Genomic DNA, 13332 nt, shown 5'->3' with positions numbered 1-13332 from the left:
AAAAAAGAGATTGCCCCCTCCTTCCACTAGCCCACCCTCCCACCCAAAGAACAACTTCTTCTGCGCAGCTTGTTTTCTAGGCAGCAGCGCTATTGTGATGTCATCGGGGGGCATTGTGACAAGCCGCCAGTGTTCCGTCTCTTCATGTTGTGCACAGTTCAAACGGAAAATACATCAACAGGCAGACTACAGAAAAGCTTACTATCAAAGGTTAGAGGGGGGCTTTCTCAGAGGGCTTTTTACAGTTTTTCTATTCCCAATTAGCCGTTTAAGTGTACTTATTGAAAGTAGTAATTCTTTCATAGGCCGCCCTTTCTTAGTATTTGACGTTCCTTATATTGCGGTATGAGGCTTCGCAGTAGGTTGCAAACATTCATCACCCATGACTGTCCCCAATTGAGCTCAGAAGCTCAATGTCTATCATGACCTCTCTTTTAGAATGTCCAAGAGCAAGCAAACTATTCCTCCAGGAGAGGGCGCCAACAGACTACTAAAGAGATCATCATTACTCAAAGAAAACCCCAAAAACCAATGCATGATAGGAATAAACAGGTAACTTTCTTTGGAGTGGAAGCGGAGAGATCGCACCAGATGCCAATTCTAGATGTTATCACACCTGTGGTCACTGCAGCAGCAGGTGAATCCACTTTGTCCAAAAGGGATCTATTCCATTCAATTGCAAATGATCTAGATAAGACAGAGAACTGTAGCACGGGGACATAGCCGAGTTGGTCAGGTTGAGTGGTGATGAGTTTGCTATTTGGATGAATAAAGAAAGTCAAAAGTGTGAAAGATAAAAAACAAAAGGAGGAAGTGTGAAAAGTGAATGGGCCAAATTGAGGTGCATATGAAGACGTATGCTTTCTTCCAATTCATTAAATCGGGCTAATATGAATCAGGTGAATTGAGTTCTGCTTTTGGAAACTGGGTTAAGAAGGGGTGCACCGTTCCTGGAGGTACTGCAATACCAGGTCAATGCGTGGAGTGGACAGAGCAAGCTCTTTTTCCATCTCCCTGTTCTAAAAATCCATTTAATATATGGTCCCCAGATAGGGGACGTATCAGATATTAAACTGATAAGAACAGATACTACACTTGATCTTAGCCAAAAGGCCGAGAAGCGATAACCAGAATTGGTTTGGGCCTCGAGTGGCACCCTGGCCTATGCCGGACACATCTTAGGGAGAGAGAGCGAGAGGGAGACAAACCCACGCCTACACAAGACATTTTGTCACCCAAGCCAACCCTTGAAAAGGCTGCTTTGCAGAGCCAAAACAAGAAGAATGGTGCGTTTTGCAGCCGCCGCCCACTGCAATGAATCTGAATAACTCCTCCTTTAGGGCGCAAGCAACTCCCCTCCCCCTTGCAGTCTTTCCAATTCACGATACAAAAAGACGGACAGGACAGGTTGCCTGACTTTCCGTCACTGCCACCCTTTGCCATCCTTACCCGTAGAAAGCCCTTTCATCATCCCCAAACCCTAATCTTTTCCCTTTCCTTCCCAGCCCCCAAACCCTGCCCTCTGTACCTTTCTCACCACCCGCTTCCCTTCTCCTGTCATCCCCCTACCACCCGGGAAAAAAAGAGATTGCCCCCTCCTTCCACTAGCCCACCCTCCCACCCAAAGAACAACTTCTTCTGCGCAGCTTGTTTTCTAGGCAGCAGCGCTATTGTGATGTCATCGGGGGGCATTGTGACAAGCCGCCAGTGTTCCGTCTCTTCATGTTGTGCACAGTTCAAACGGAAAATACATCAACAGGCAGACTACAGAAAAGCTTACTATCAAAGGTTAGAGGGGGGCTTTCTCAGAGGGCTTTTTACAGTTTTTCTATTCCCAATTAGCCGTTTAAGTGTACTTATTGAAAGTAGTAATTCTTTCATAGGCCGCCCTTTCTTAGTATTTGACGTTCCTTATATTGCGGTATGAGGCTTCGCAGTAGGTTGCAAACATTCATCACCCATGACTGTCCCCAATTGAGCTCAGAAGCTCAATGTCTATCATGACCTCTCTTTTAGAATGTCCAAGAGCAAGCAAACTATTCCTCCAGGAGAGGGCGCCAACAGACTACTAAAGAGATCATCATTACTCAAAGAAAACCCCAAAAACCAATGCATGATAGGAATAAACAGGTAACTTTCTTTGGAGTGGAAGCGGAGAGATCGCACCAGATGCCAATTCTAGATGTTATCACACCTGTGGTCACTGCAGCAGCAGGTGAATCCACTTTGTCCAAAAGGGATCTATTCCATTCAATTGCAAATGATCTAGATAAGACAGAGAACTGCAGCACGGGGACATAGCCGAGTTGGTCAGGTTGAGTGGTGATGAGTTTGCTATTTGGATGAATAAAGAAAGTCAAAAGTGTGAAAGATAAAAAACAAAAGGAGGAAGTGTGAAAAGTGAATGGGCCAAATTGAGGTGCATATGAAGACGTATGCTTTCTTCCAATTCATTAAATCGGGCTAATATGAATCAGGTGAATTGAGTTCTGCTTTTGGAAACTGGGTTAAGAAGGGGTGCACCGTTCCTGGAGGTACTGCAATACCAGGTCAATGCGTGGAGTGGACAGAGCAAGCTCTTTTTCCATCTCCCTGTTCTAAAAATCCATTTAATATATGGTCCCCAGATAGGGGACGTATCAGATATTAAACTGATAAGAACAGATACTACACTTGATCTTAGCCAAAAGGCCGAGAAGCGATAACCAGAATTGGTTTGGGCCTCGAGTGGCACCCTGGCCTATGCCGGACACATCTTAGGGAGAGAGAGCGAGAGGGAGACAAACCCACGCCTACACAAGACATTTTGTCACCCAAGCCAACCCTTGAAAAGGCTGCTTTGCAGAGCCAAAACAAGAAGAATGGTGCGTTTTGCAGCCGCCGCCCACTGCAATGAATCTGAATAACTCCTCCTTTAGGGCGCAAGCAACTCCCCTCCCCCTTGCAGTCTTTCCAATTCACGATACAAAAAGACGGACAGGACAGGTTGCCTGACTTTCCGTCACTGCCACCCTTTGCCATCCTTACCCGTAGAAAGCCCTTTCATCATCCCCAAACCCTAATCTTTTCCCTTTCCTTCCCAGCCCCCAAACCCTGCCCTCTGTACCTTTCTCACCACCCGCTTCCCTTCTCCTGTCATCCCCCTACCACCCGGGAAAAAAAGAGATTGCCCCCTCCTTCCACTAGCCCACCCTCCCACCCAAAGAACAACTTCTTCTGCGCAGCTTGTTTTCTAGGCAGCAGCGCTATTGTGATGTCATCGGGGGGCATTGTGACAAGCCGCCAGTGTTCCGTCTCTTCATGTTGTGCACAGTTCAAACGGAAAATACATCAACAGGCAGACTACAGAAAAGCTTACTATCAAAGGTTAGAGGGGGGCTTTCTCAGAGGGCTTTTTACAGTTTTTCTATTCCCAATTAGCCGTTTAAGTGTACTTATTGAAAGTAGTAATTCTTTCATAGGCCGCCCTTTCTTAGTATTTGACGTTCCTTATATTGCGGTATGAGGCTTCGCAGTAGGTTGCAAACATTCATCACCCATGACTGTCCCCAATTGAGCTCAGAAGCTCAATGTCTATCATGACCTCTCTTTTAGAATGTCCAAGAGCAAGCAAACTATTCCTCCAGGAGAGGGCGCCAACAGACTACTAAAGAGATCATCATTACTCAAAGAAAACCCCAAAAACCAATGCATGATAGGAATAAACAGGTAACTTTCTTTGGAGTGGAAGCGGAGAGATCGCACCAGATGCCAATTCTAGATGTTATCACACCTGTGGTCACTGCAGCAGCAGGTGAATCCACTTTGTCCAAAAGGGATCTATTCCATTCAATTGCAAATGATCTAGATAAGACAGAGAACTGCAGCACGGGGACATAGCCGAGTTGGTCAGGTTGAGTGGTGATGAGTTTGCTATTTGGATGAATAAAGAAAGTCAAAAGTGTGAAAGATAAAAAACAAAAGGAGGAAGTGTGAAAAGTGAATGGGCCAAATTGAGGTGCATATGAAGACGTATGCTTTCTTCCAATTCATTAAATCGGGCTAATATGAATCAGGTGAATTGAGTTCTGCTTTTGGAAACTGGGTTAAGAAGGGGTGCACCGTTCCTGGAGGTACTGCAATACCAGGTCAATGCGTGGAGTGGACAGAGCAAGCTCTTTTTCCATCTCCCTGTTCTAAAAATCCATTTAATATATGGTCCCCAGATAGGGGACGTATCAGATATTAAACTGATAAGAACAGATACTACACTTGATCTTAGCCAAAAGGCCGAGAAGCGATAACCAGAATTGGTTTGGGCCTCGAGTGGCACCCTGGCCTATGCCGGACACATCTTAGGGAGAGAGAGCGAGAGGGAGACAAACCCACGCCTACACAAGACATTTTGTCACCCAAGCCAACCCTTGAAAAGGCTGCTTTGCAGAGCCAAAACAAGAAGAATGGTGCGTTTTGCAGCCGCCGCCCACTGCAATGAATCTGAATAACTCCTCCTTTAGGGCGCAAGCAACTCCCCTCCCCCTTGCAGTCTTTCCAATTCACGATACAAAAAGACGGACAGGACAGGTTGCCTGACTTTCCGTCACTGCCACCCTTTGCCATCCTTACCCGTAGAAAGCCCTTTCATCATCCCCAAACCCTAATCTTTTCCCTTTCCTTCCCAGCCCCCAAACCCTGCCCTCTGTACCTTTCTCACCACCCGCTTCCCTTCTCCTGTCATCCCCCTACCACCCGGGAAAAAAAGAGATTGCCCCCTCCTTCCACTAGCCCACCCTCCCACCCAAAGAACAACTTCTTCTGCGCAGCTTGTTTTCTAGGCAGCAGCGCTATTGTGATGTCATCGGGGGGCATTGTGACAAGCCGCCAGTGTTCCGTCTCTTCATGTTGTGCACAGTTCAAACGGAAAATACATCAACAGGCAGACTACAGAAAAGCTTACTATCAAAGGTTAGAGGGGGGCTTTCTCAGAGGGCTTTTTACAGTTTTTCTATTCCCAATTAGCCGTTTAAGTGTACTTATTGAAAGTAGTAATTCTTTCATAGGCCGCCCTTTCTTAGTATTTGACGTTCCTTATATTGCGGTATGAGGCTTCGCAGTAGGTTGCAAACATTCATCACCCATGACTGTCCCCAATTGAGCTCAGAAGCTCAATGTCTATCATGACCTCTCTTTTAGAATGTCCAAGAGCAAGCAAACTATTCCTCCAGGAGAGGGCGCCAACAGACTACTAAAGAGATCATCATTACTCAAAGAAAACCCCAAAAACCAATGCATGATAGGAATAAACAGGTAACTTTCTTTGGAGTGGAAGCGGAGAGATCGCACCAGATGCCAATTCTAGATGTTATCACACCTGTGGTCACTGCAGCAGCAGGTGAATCCACTTTGTCCAAAAGGGATCTATTCCATTCAATTGCAAATGATCTAGATAAGACAGAGAACTGCAGCACGGGGACATAGCCGAGTTGGTCAGGTTGAGTGGTGATGAGTTTGCTATTTGGATGAATAAAGAAAGTCAAAAGTGTGAAAGATAAAAAACAAAAGGAGGAAGTGTGAAAAGTGAATGGGCCAAATTGAGGTGCATATGAAGACGTATGCTTTCTTCCAATTCATTAAATCGGGCTAATATGAATCAGGTGAATTGAGTTCTGCTTTTGGAAACTGGGTTAAGAAGGGGTGCACCGTTCCTGGAGGTACTGCAATACCAGGTCAATGCGTGGAGTGGACAGAGCAAGCTCTTTTTCCATCTCCCTGTTCTAAAAATCCATTTAATATATGGTCCCCAGATAGGGGACGTATCAGATATTAAACTGATAAGAACAGATACTACACTTGATCTTAGCCAAAAGGCCGAGAAGCGATAACCAGAATTGGTTTGGGCCTCGAGTGGCACCCTGGCCTATGCCGGACACATCTTAGGGAGAGAGAGCGAGAGGGAGACAAACCCACGCCTACACAAGACATTTTGTCACCCAAGCCAACCCTTGAAAAGGCTGCTTTGCAGAGCCAAAACAAGAAGAATGGTGCGTTTTGCAGCCGCCGCCCACTGCAATGAATCTGAATAACTCCTCCTTTAGGGCGCAAGCAACTCCCCTCCCCCTTGCAGTCTTTCCAATTCACGATACAAAAAGACGGACAGGACAGGTTGCCTGACTTTCCGTCACTGCCACCCTTTGCCATCCTTACCCGTAGAAAGCCCTTTCATCATCCCCAAACCCTAATCTTTTCCCTTTCCTTCCCAGCCCCCAAACCCTGCCCTCTGTACCTTTCTCACCACCCGCTTCCCTTCTCCTGTCATCCCCCTACCACCCGGGAAAAAAAGAGATTGCCCCCTCCTTCCACTAGCCCACCCTCCCACCCAAAGAACAACTTCTTCTGCGCAGCTTGTTTTCTAGGCAGCAGCGCTATTGTGATGTCATCGGGGGGCATTGTGACAAGCCGCCAGTGTTCCGTCTCTTCATGTTGTGCACAGTTCAAACGGAAAATACATCAACAGGCAGACTACAGAAAAGCTTACTATCAAAGGTTAGAGGGGGGCTTTCTCAGAGGGCTTTTTACAGTTTTTCTATTCCCAATTAGCCGTTTAAGTGTACTTATTGAAAGTAGTAATTCTTTCATAGGCCGCCCTTTCTTAGTATTTGACGTTCCTTATATATTGCGGTATGAGGCTTCGCAGTAGGTTGCAAACATTCATCACCCATGACTGTCCCCAATTGAGCTCAGAAGCTCAATGTCTATCATGACCTCTCTTTTAGAATGTCCAAGAGCAAGCAAACTATTCCTCCAGGAGAGGGCGCCAACAGACTACTAAAGAGATCATCATTACTCAAAGAAAACCCCAAAAACCAATGCATGATAGGAATAAACAGGTAACTTTCTTTGGAGTGGAAGCGGAGAGATCGCACCAGATGCCAATTCTAGATGTTATCACACCTGTGGTCACTGCAGCAGCAGGTGAATCCACTTTGTCCAAAAGGGATCTATTCCATTCAATTGCAAATGATCTAGATAAGACAGAGAACTGCAGCACGGGGACATAGCCGAGTTGGTCAGGTTGAGTGGTGATGAGTTTGCTATTTGGATGAATAAAGAAAGTCAAAAGTGTGAAAGATAAAAAACAAAAGGAGGAAGTGTGAAAAGTGAATGGGCCAAATTGAGGTGCATATGAAGACGTATGCTTTCTTCCAATTCATTAAATCGGGCTAATATGAATCAGGTGAATTGAGTTCTGCTTTTGGAAACTGGGTTAAGAAGGGGTGCACCGTTCCTGGAGGTACTGCAATACCAGGTCAATGCGTGGAGTGGACAGAGCAAGCTCTTTTTCCATCTCCCTGTTCTAAAAATCCATTTAATATATGGTCCCCAGATAGGGGACGTATCAGATATTAAACTGATAAGAACAGATACTACACTTGATCTTAGCCAAAAGGCCGAGAAGCGATAACCAGAATTGGTTTGGGCCTCGAGTGGCACCCTGGCCTATGCCGGACACATCTTAGGGAGAGAGAGCGAGAGGGAGACAAACCCACGCCTACACAAGACATTTTGTCACCCAAGCCAACCCTTGAAAAGGCTGCTTTGCAGAGCCAAAACAAGAAGAATGGTGCGTTTTGCAGCCGCCGCCCACTGCAATGAATCTGAATAACTCCTCCTTTAGGGCGCAAGCAACTCCCCTCCCCCTTGCAGTCTTTCCAATTCACGATACAAAAAGACGGACAGGACAGGTTGCCTGACTTTCCGTCACTGCCACCCTTTGCCATCCTTACCCGTAGAAAGCCCTTTCATCATCCCCAAACCCTAATCTTTTCCCTTTCCTTCCCAGCCCCCAAACCCTGCCCTCTGTACCTTTCTCACCACCCGCTTCCCTTCTCCTGTCATCCCCCTACCACCCGGGAAAAAAAGAGATTGCCCCCTCCTTCCACTAGCCCACCCTCCCACCCAAAGAACAACTTCTTCTGCGCAGCTTGTTTTCTAGGCAGCAGCGCTATTGTGATGTCATCGGGGGGCATTGTGACAAGCCGCCAGTGTTCCGTCTCTTCATGTTGTGCACAGTTCAAACGGAAAATACATCAACAGGCAGACTACAGAAAAGCTTACTATCAAAGGTTAGAGGGGGGCTTTCTCAGAGGGCTTTTTACAGTTTTTCTATTCCCAATTAGCCGTTTAAGTGTACTTATTGAAAGTAGTAATTCTTTCATAGGCCGCCCTTTCTTAGTATTTGACGTTCCTTATATTGCGGTATGAGGCTTCGCAGTAGGTTGCAAACATTCATCACCCATGACTGTCCCCAATTGAGCTCAGAAGCTCAATGTCTATCATGACCTCTCTTTTAGAATGTCCAAGAGCAAGCAAACTATTCCTCCAGGAGAGGGCGCCAACAGACTACTAAAGAGATCATCATTACTCAAAGAAAACCCCAAAAACCAATGCATGATAGGAATAAACAGGTAACTTTCTTTGGAGTGGAAGCGGAGAGATCGCACCAGATGCCAATTCTAGATGTTATCACACCTGTGGTCACTGCAGCAGCAGGTGAATCCACTTTGTCCAAAAGGGATCTATTCCATTCAATTGCAAATGATCTAGATAAGACAGAGAACTGCAGCACGGGGACATAGCCGAGTTGGTCAGGTTGAGTGGTGATGAGTTTGCTATTTGGATGAATAAAGAAAGTCAAAAGTGTGAAAGATAAAAAACAAAAGGAGGAAGTGTGAAAAGTGAATGGGCCAAATTGAGGTGCATATGAAGACGTATGCTTTCTTCCAATTCATTAAATCGGGCTAATATGAATCAGGTGAATTGAGTTCTGCTTTTGGAAACTGGGTTAAGAAGGGGTGCACCGTTCCTGGAGGTACTGCAATACCAGGTCAATGCGTGGAGTGGACAGAGCAAGCTCTTTTTCCATCTCCCTGTTCTAAAAATCCATTTAATATATGGTCCCCAGATAGGGGACGTATCAGATATTAAACTGATAAGAACAGATACTACACTTGATCTTAGCCAAAAGGCCGAGAAGCGATAACCAGAATTGGTTTGGGCCTCGAGTGGCACCCTGGCCTATGCCGGACACATCTTAGGGAGAGAGAGCGAGAGGGAGACAAACCCACGCCTACACAAGACATTTTGTCACCCAAGCCAACCCTTGAAAAGGCTGCTTTGCAGAGCCAAAACAAGAAGAATGGTGCGTTTTGCAGCCGCCGCCCACTGCAATGAATCTGAATAACTCCTCCTTTAGGGCGCAAGCAACTCCCCTCCCCCTTGCAGTCTTTCCAATTCACGATACAAAAAGACGGACAGGACAGGTTGCCTGACTTTCCGTCACTGCCACCCTTTGCCATCCTTACCCGTAGAAAGCCCTTTCATCATCCCCAAACCCTAATCTTTTCCCTTTCCTTCCCAGCCCCCAAACCCTGCCCTCTGTACCTTTCTCACCACCCGCTTCCCTTCTCCTGTCATCCCCCTACCACCCGGGAAAAAAAGAGATTGCCCCCTCCTTCCACTAGCCCACCCTCCCACCCAAAGAACAACTTCTTCTGCGCAGCTTGTTTTCTAGGCAGCAGCGCTATTGTGATGTCATCGGGGGGCATTGTGACAAGCCGCCAGTGTTCCGTCTCTTCATGTTGTGCACAGTTCAAACGGAAAATACATCAACAGGCAGACTACAGAAAAGCTTACTATCAAAGGTTAGAGGGGGGCTTTCTCAGAGGGCTTTTTACAGTTTTTCTATTCCCAATTAGCCGTTTAAGTGTACTTATTGAAAGTAGTAATTCTTTCATAGGCCGCCCTTTCTTAGTATTTGACGTTCCTTATATTGCGGTATGAGGCTTCGCAGTAGGTTGCAAACATTCATCACCCATGACTGTCCCCAATTGAGCTCAGAAGCTCAATGTCTATCATGACCTCTCTTTTAGAATGTCCAAGAGCAAGCAAACTATTCCTCCAGGAGAGGGCGCCAACAGACTACTAAAGAGATCATCATTACTCAAAGAAAACCCCAAAAACCAATGCATGATAGGAATAAACAGGTAACTTTCTTTGGAGTGGAAGCGGAGAGATCGCACCAGATGCCAATTCTAGATGTTATCACACCTGTGGTCACTGCAGCAGCAGGTGAATCCACTTTGTCCAAAAGGGATCTATTCCATTCAATTGCAAATGATCTAGATAAGACAGAGAACTGCAGCACGGGGACATAGCCGAGTTGGTCAGGTTGAGTGGTGATGAGTTTGCTATTTGGATGAATAAAGAAAGTCAAAAGTGTGAAAGATAAAAAACAAAAGGAGGAAGTGTGAAAAGTGAATGGGCCAAATTGAGGTGCATATGAAGACGTATGCTTTCTTCCAATTCATTAAATCGGGCTAATATGAATCAGGTGAATTGAGTTCTGCTTTTGGAAACTGGGTTAAGAAGGGGTGCACCGTTCCTGGAGGTACTGCAATACCAGGTCAATGCGTGGAGTGGACAGAGCAAGCTCTTTTTCCATCTCCCTGTTCTAAAAATCCATTTAATATATGGTCCCCAGATAGGGGACGTATCAGATATTAAACTGATAAGAACAGATACTACACTTGATCTTAGCCAAAAGGCCGAGAAGCGATAACCAGAATTGGTTTGGGCCTCGAGTGGCACCCTGGCCTATGCCGGACACATCTTAGGGAGAGAGAGCGAGAGGGAGACAAACCCACGCCTACACAAGACATTTTGTCACCCAAGCCAACCCTTGAAAAGGCTGCTTTGCAGAGCCAAAACAAGAAGAATGGTGCGTTTTGCAGCCGCCGCCCACTGCAATGAATCTGAATAACTCCTCCTTTAGGGCGCAAGCAACTCCCCTCCCCCTTGCAGTCTTTCCAATTCACGATACAAAAAGACGGACAGGACAGGTTGCCTGACTTTCCGTCACTGCCACCCTTTGCCATCCTTACCCGTAGAAAGCCCTTTCATCATCCCCAAACCCTAATCTTTTCCCTTTCCTTCCCAGCCCCCAAACCCTGCCCTCTGTACCTTTCTCACCACCCGCTTCCCTTCTCCTGTCATCCCCCTACCACCCGGGAAAAAAAGAGATTGCCCCCTCCTTCCACTAGCCCACCCTCCCACCCAAAGAACAACTTCTTCTGCGCAGCTTGTTTTCTAGGCAGCAGCGCTATTGTGATGTCATCGGGGGGCATTGTGACAAGCCGCCAGTGTTCCGTCTCTTCATGTTGTGCACAGTTCAAACGGAAAATACATCAACAGGCAGACTACAGAAAAGCTTACTATCAAAGGTTAGAGGGGGGCTTTCTCAGAGGGCTTTTTACAGTTTTTCTATTCCCAATTAGCCGTTTAAGTGTACTTATTGAAAGTAGTAATTCTTTCATAGGCCGCCCTTTCTTAGTATTTGACGTTCCTTATATTGCGGTATGAGGCTTCGCAGTAGGTTGCAAACATTCATCACCCATGACTGTCCCCAATTGAGCTCAGAAGCTCAATGTCTATCATGACCTCTCTTTTAGAATGTCCAAGAGCAAGCAAACTATTCCTCCAGGAGAGGGCGCCAACAGACTACTAAAGAGATCATCATTACTCAAAGAAAACCCCAAAAACCAATGCATGATAGGAATAAACAGGTAACTTTCTTTGGAGTGGAAGCGGAGAGATCGCACCAGATGCCAATTCTAGATGTTATCACACCTGTGGTCACTGCAGCAGCAGGTGAATCCACTTTGTCCAAAAGGGATCTATTCCATTCAATTGCAAATGATCTAGATAAGACAGAGAACTGCAGCACGGGGACATAGCCGAGTTGGTCAGGTTGAGTGGTGATGAGTTTGCTATTTGGATGAATAAAGAAAGTCAAAAGTGTGAAAGATAAAAAACAAAAGGAGGAAGTGTGAAAAGTGAATGGGCCAAATTGAGGTGCATATGAAGACGTATGCTTTCTTCCAATTCATTAAATCGGGCTAATATGAATCAGGTGAATTGAGTTCTGCTTTTGGAAACTGGGTTAAGAAGGGGTGCACCGTTCCTGGAGGTACTGCAATACCAGGTCAATGCGTGGAGTGGACAGAGCAAGCTCTTTTTCCATCTCCCTGTTCTAAAAATCCATTTAATATATGGTCCCCAGATAGGGGACGTATCAGATATTAAACTGATAAGAACAGATACTACACTTGATCTTAGCCAAAAGGCCGAGAAGCGATAACCAGAATTGGTTTGGGCCTCGAGTGGCACCCTGGCCTATGCCGGACACATCTTAGGGAGAGAGAGCGAGAGGGAGACAAACCCACGCCTACACAAGACATTTTGTCACCCAAGCCAACCCTTGAAAAGGCTGCTTTGCAGAGCCAAAACAAGAAGAATGGTGCGTTTTGCAGCCGCCGCCCACTGCAATGAATCTGAATAACTCCTCCTTTAGGGCGCAAGCAACTCCCCTCCCCCTTGCAGTCTTTCCAATTCACGATACAAAAAGACGGACAGGACAGGTTGCCTGACTTTCCGTCACTGCCACCCTTTGCCATCCTTACCCGTAGAAAGCCCTTTCATCATCCCCAAACCCTAATCTTTTCCCTTTCCTTCCCAGCCCCCAAACCCTGCCCTCTGTACCTTTCTCACCACCCGCTTCCCTTCTCCTGTCATCCCCCTACCACCCGGGAAAAAAAGAGATTGCCCCCTCCTTCCACTAGCCCACCCTCCCACCCAAAGAACAACTTCTTCTGCGCAGCTTGTTTTCTAGGCAGCAGCGCTATTGTGATGTCATCGGGGGGCATTGTGACAAGCCGCCAGTGTTCCGTCTCTTCATGTTGTGCACAGTTCAAACGGAAAATACATCAACAGGCAGACTACAGAAAAGCTTACTATCAAAGGTTAGAGGGGGGCTTTCTCAGAGGGCTTTTTACAGTTTTTCTATTCCCAATTAGCCGTTTAAGTGTACTTATTGAAAGTAGTAATTCTTTCATAGGCCGCCCTTTCTTAGTATTTGACGTTCCTTATATTGCGGTATGAGGCTTCGCAGTAGGTTGCAAACATTCATCACCCATGACTGTCCCCAATTGAGCTCAGAAGCTCAATGTCTATCATGACCTCTCTTTTAGAATGTCCAAGAGCAAGCAAACTATTCCTCCAGGAGAGGGCGCCAACAGACTACTAAAGAGATCATCATTACTCAAAGAAAACCCCAAAAACCAATGCATGATAGGAATAAACAGGTAACTTTCTTTGGAGTGGAAGCGGAGAGATCGCACCAGATGCCAATTCTAGATGTTATCACACCTGTGGTCACTGCAGCAGCAGGTGAATCCACTTTGTCCAAAAGGGATCTATTCCATTCAATTGCAAATGATCTAGATAAGACAGAGAACT

General features: G+C 46.2%; 8 non-coding genes across 8 annotated transcripts; all 8 read right to left on the bottom strand.

Annotated features, from left to right (window-relative positions):
- Positions 1-934: 934 nt before the first annotated feature.
- On the bottom strand, positions 935-1125 carry LOC142292871 (U2 spliceosomal RNA). The gene has a single exon (XR_012750889.1). It is a non-coding gene; the product is annotated as a U2 spliceosomal RNA (small nuclear RNA).
- Positions 1126-2512: 1387 nt separating this feature from the next.
- LOC142292870 (U2 spliceosomal RNA) lies at positions 2513-2703 on the bottom strand. Its single transcript, XR_012750888.1, has one exon. It is a non-coding gene; the product is annotated as a U2 spliceosomal RNA (small nuclear RNA).
- A 1387-nt stretch (positions 2704-4090) lies between these two features.
- On the bottom strand, positions 4091-4281 carry LOC142292869 (U2 spliceosomal RNA). The gene has a single exon (XR_012750887.1). It is a non-coding gene; the product is annotated as a U2 spliceosomal RNA (small nuclear RNA).
- A 1387-nt stretch (positions 4282-5668) lies between these two features.
- LOC142292868 (U2 spliceosomal RNA) lies at positions 5669-5859 on the bottom strand. The gene has a single exon (XR_012750886.1). It is a non-coding gene; the product is annotated as a U2 spliceosomal RNA (small nuclear RNA).
- A 1389-nt stretch (positions 5860-7248) lies between these two features.
- Positions 7249-7439, bottom strand: LOC142292867 (U2 spliceosomal RNA). The gene has a single exon (XR_012750885.1). It is a non-coding gene; the product is annotated as a U2 spliceosomal RNA (small nuclear RNA).
- Positions 7440-8826: 1387 nt separating this feature from the next.
- On the bottom strand, positions 8827-9017 carry LOC142292866 (U2 spliceosomal RNA). The gene has a single exon (XR_012750884.1). It is a non-coding gene; the product is annotated as a U2 spliceosomal RNA (small nuclear RNA).
- Positions 9018-10404: 1387 nt separating this feature from the next.
- LOC142292865 (U2 spliceosomal RNA) lies at positions 10405-10595 on the bottom strand. The gene has a single exon (XR_012750883.1). It is a non-coding gene; the product is annotated as a U2 spliceosomal RNA (small nuclear RNA).
- Positions 10596-11982: 1387 nt separating this feature from the next.
- Positions 11983-12173, bottom strand: LOC142292860 (U2 spliceosomal RNA). The gene has a single exon (XR_012750878.1). It is a non-coding gene; the product is annotated as a U2 spliceosomal RNA (small nuclear RNA).
- Between the last annotated feature and the right edge of the window lie 1159 nt (positions 12174-13332).

This window comes from Anomaloglossus baeobatrachus, chromosome 2 (genome assembly GCF_048569485.1).
Source record: "Anomaloglossus baeobatrachus isolate aAnoBae1 chromosome 2, aAnoBae1.hap1, whole genome shotgun sequence".
Lineage (NCBI taxonomy): Eukaryota > Metazoa > Chordata > Amphibia > Anura > Aromobatidae > Anomaloglossus > Anomaloglossus baeobatrachus.
The sequence above is the reverse complement of the archived record's forward strand: the minus strand, read 5'-3'. Positions and strand labels throughout refer to the sequence as shown.